This window comes from Lithobates pipiens, unplaced genomic scaffold (genome assembly GCF_037356315.1).
Source record: "Lithobates pipiens isolate NorthernLeopardFrog02 unplaced genomic scaffold, aLitPip1_a1.2 Scaffold_19, whole genome shotgun sequence".
Classification (NCBI taxonomy): Eukaryota; Metazoa; Chordata; class Amphibia; order Anura; family Ranidae; genus Lithobates; species Lithobates pipiens.
In genome coordinates this window covers 499,785,822-499,790,039 of record NW_027507764.1, presented here as the reverse complement: position 1 = coordinate 499,790,039, position 4,218 = coordinate 499,785,822, and the positions used below count along the sequence as shown (strand labels likewise).

Genomic DNA, 4,218 nt, shown 5'->3' with positions numbered 1-4,218 from the left:
AAGATTCTCCTGGCGGAAGATTTGGCGCTCCCACCCCCCCAGGTAGAGGTTGGCATAGGAGGGGGCACATTTGGTCCCCATGGCAACCCCCTGTACCTGGAGGTAGTGGGAGCGCCCAAATATAAAGATGTTGTTGGTGAGAATAAAATATAAAAGGTCCAAAATAAATCTCCTGTAGTTGGGAGGGATGCGTCCATCCTCCACAATAAAGCTTTCAATCGTCTGAACCCCCAAATCGTGGGGGATCGAATTATATAAGGCCTCAACGTCTAGAGTGACCAACCAGGTCCCCTCTGACAGCGAAATCCCATCAAGCGCCCGCAGCAAATCAGAGGTGTCTCGAAGGTAGGATGTTAAGCCCTCCACATAGGGGCGCAAAAAGTCGTCGACTAGAGCACTTGCATGCTCAGTCAGACAGCCTGGTCCTGATACAATAGGACGGCCCGGGGGCTTCGAAGGATGTTTATGCACCTTAGGAAGGGCATACATTGTTGGAGTTTTGGGATTCAAGACATGCAAATATTCCCAAGTCTTTTTGGTAATGGTTCCCTGTCTATAGGTTCTCGCAATCAGTTTATCGAATTGGACACGAATGTAACTTATGTGGCTCGCTGGAATCTTTCGATACCATTGTTTATTTTGTAAGAGTTTTAGTACCATCTCTTCATATTGGGTGACGTCCATTATTACAAGGTTACCCCCTTTATCTGCCGGTTTAATTATTATATCTGTATTAGATTTTAACAGAGATAAGGCCTCTTTTTGTTGTTTCGTGAGATTGGGTGGTTGTGTGTCCTTCCATTTTGTTTTTATTATTTCTTTGGTCACCTGTGGTACAAATGCCCATATATTGGGATTATTTTGCAAAATGGGGAACTTGTTGGATCGAGGTTTGTACTCTTTGATTACAGATGAAGAGTATAGTTCCGGAGTTGCATCCCGAGGTGCCCGATCCCCCTCTTGGTCAGCGAGCATTATAGACGCTTCCTCGAGATCTGTGGAATCAATACCCCCTTCATCCCATAGTTCCATTAAATCTTCAATGGCCCTAATTTCCGAGAGACTAAGGCCATCGAGTGAAGTACTGGAAGATTGTGGGTCTTGTTTTGAATTAAATGATTTGTCAAAGATAACTTTGAACATGAGTTTTCGAGCAAACAGATATGTGTCCTTAACCACCTCAAAGGTGTCAATAGGTTGTGTGGGACAAAAGGAGAGGCCCAATCTTAATAAAGAGATTTGGGCCTCAGTGAGTGAAAATGAAGAAAGATTGATTATTTCAAAGGGATTTTGTTGTGTCTCGAGTGAGTCGTGGTTTGATCTGGTAATTTGGGAACAGGTTGGTTGAAAATGGGAGCTGTGCGAAAACCCGATTCAGTGGTGCCCATAGACCGCCCCCCCTCATTTAGGGGCGAGACCATGGGCACCTGTGAATCGGTTGTGGGGTTGGAATGTGAGAAAGGTGAAGTGTTAGATTTAGTCGCAGAAGCCACTTTGGCTGCTGCGGCTCTAGTGTGAATAGACGTGTTGGGTGTGTGGGAGATCGATTTCATATGAGAAATACCTTCCTTTTCATTAATTCGTTTGGAGTGACGTGTTTTCTTACCCGACGCTGTGTTTGCTGTGGCCTGTGAGGAAGAAAGAGAGGAGGAAGAAATGGAGGAGTTAGAAGACATATCTGAATCCATTGGCTCTACAGTATCAATCCGATTTTTCCCTTGTTTAGGCATGAATCTAGTTTTGCTAGTACGATTAGACAACCAATTGTAGGCCTGGTTGTTGTCGTAAGCTAGTTTATCTCGCATGTATTTTTTCTCTTTGTTTACAATTAGTGTGGCAACATAGTGTTCCAAGTTGGATTTCAAATTCAATTCACGATCCACAAAGGATTCATGAGAAATCACTTGGGTATTTTCTTCATATAGTTTTTGGATTTCATTGTCAGTAGTGTTCAGCTCGTTGGTGTAGTGGGAACATAATATCTGCATCATCGCAGTAGAACACTGCTGAAGATTAGCTTCCCATTGGATTTTGAAAGAAGACTAAATTTTATAAATGGTAGGAAAAATCTGTATTCTTAGGCCCCAAGGCCCCAAGGCATCAGTTTAATGATAGTCTTATGCATTTCTTCCCCCTGGAACATGTCCCTCCGGGAGAAAGGGGGGGAGATTACAATAATACACTCTTACAGCGGGAGACTAGATGGATACACAATTTGGGGGCCACCCGATCTCCGGGACTCAATGACTCAATCAGTTTTAAATCTTTCCTTACATAGGCAGGGAGGAAATAAATGTGAGATGGAAAATGGTTCCAAACATTTTTTTTTTTTTTTATTTTTTTTTTTATTTTTTTTTATTTTTTTATTTTTTATTTTTTTTTTCTCCCTATAGCACGGGCCATGGCTATTCGAAAAGCCATAAACAATGAGGTGTTTTCAAGCCAGCGAACTGAGGTAGGCACTCTATGATACAAAAGGGACCCTCCTTTATTTTTTGCCCCCTTTGATCTGTACGGGCACCCCGGGGCGGATCTGACCTACAACCTTCCTCAACCAGTTGAGGGTTTGGTCAGCCCGCCCCGTTTCAAATATGGGTTAATCCCCTTCTTCGGGTTTGCCGGTCTCAAGCAATTCAGTTTCCATTTCCATCATTTGAAACCAGGGACATATGGCAACCGACACTTATGTCGGGATACCTGTGTCCACATTTGCTTGAATTATGACTCATTTGAATTTAAAATCAGGGCTGACAGCCCCCAAACCGTATAGGTTACCTGTCTCTGGCCAAATGGTGGATCCTGGCCACAGCACAGGCTTCTAGGGGTCACTACTGGCAAAGCCTTTCACTTCGGCCAGAATCTAAAATGGCTGACGCGTTGTACGGACGTGCAACACGTTCGTTACGCACGCGCACTAGACACCTACGTGCGGACGAAGGAAATACGTCGTGCGCGCGTGCGCACGAAGGGGATCCTCCCATTAGGTGTGCCCGCAGCCCAGCAATGACGTCAGACGCTGCTGGGCTGGAGACACGAGTTTAAATTCGCGGCTCCCGGTCAGTGCTATCCAAGCTAGCATTGGGAGCGGACACGTGGAGCCACCAAACGGATGGAGGAAACTCCTAAAACTTCACCGAATAGACCACGTTGCTTCATTTAACAGGTAAGACAAATATGTCTTCACTGGACTAATTGGACATGCCTGCAGTCCTAACTTTAGGGCTATGCATTTTTTATTCTCATTTTTGGGATGGCTATAATGAAGACTTGGTCTCTTCGTTTATCTTTCCTGTTTCAGAGATCAATACAGAGAATTTTCTCGTGTTCAGAAACACATCTTATCCAACTTTTATCTGACAATATATGGTACATGTGGATACCGGGCTGTGTGAACTGGTTTCATTTCTTCATTGTCATATTACTACCAGGTATGTTAGAAATTTGGACTGCGCCATTTGATAAACATAATCCAATGGCTAAAATATATTTTACACATATTTCTCGTGCCTCTGCAGATCCTTTTGGGGACAGAAATGGGGGATCCCTAAATGGGGGCTCTTGCCGCGGTCCGCTGGCTTGATAAGTAAAGGAGGAAGAGATTATCTGTCCTCATTTCAATGTTAATTGATATACCCAACATACGATATTAACGATAAATAATACAAGCAACTTTCCTGATTATATGGGGTAAGACTTTAGTTCTATATATATTTTTTTATTTCTATTTTCATTTTTTTGTTGAAAAGTAGATATATCTCATAGTCCAGTTGCTGTTTTTCTTTTTTTTTTTTTTTTTTTTTTTTGTTCTACAACCCAATCTGCATTCTCCTTAGTAGGAGAATTACACCATTTATGCACTAAATATGCTAATAAATTTGGGGACGCCATTCTTGAAAATGGTTCAGTTGCCCCCTTTTTGACAATCAATTTGTGGATTTACTATTGATATGTAAATTATGTCCTTATGTTCAAATAAAAAAAAATATTTCTCTGGTGATGGTTTCGCTGCAGTTAGGGCCGTTCTTGTTAGACTGGAGTGAATCCATCACTAGACTAATGTAATCATGATATGTCAAACCATACAGGTGGACATTTCCTATGCCTGTGTTCCGGGCTTACTGTATGTACAAAAATGCTGTATATGTGTATTAAAACAAATTTTCTTATATAATTTCAGTTTTTTTGTTTGCTGCAATTGTCCTGAGGAAGCTCTGAAGA

General features: G+C 42.2%; 1 long non-coding RNA gene across 1 annotated transcript; it reads left to right on the top strand.

Moving 5' to 3' along the window:
• Positions 1-3,029: 3,029 nt before the first annotated feature.
• On the top strand, positions 3,030-3,662 carry LOC143998375 (uncharacterized). The gene is made up of 3 exons (XR_013277888.1): positions 3,030-3,163; positions 3,299-3,428; positions 3,516-3,662. It is a non-coding gene; the product is annotated as an uncharacterized LOC143998375 (long non-coding RNA).
• Positions 3,663-4,218: the final 556 nt, after the last annotated feature.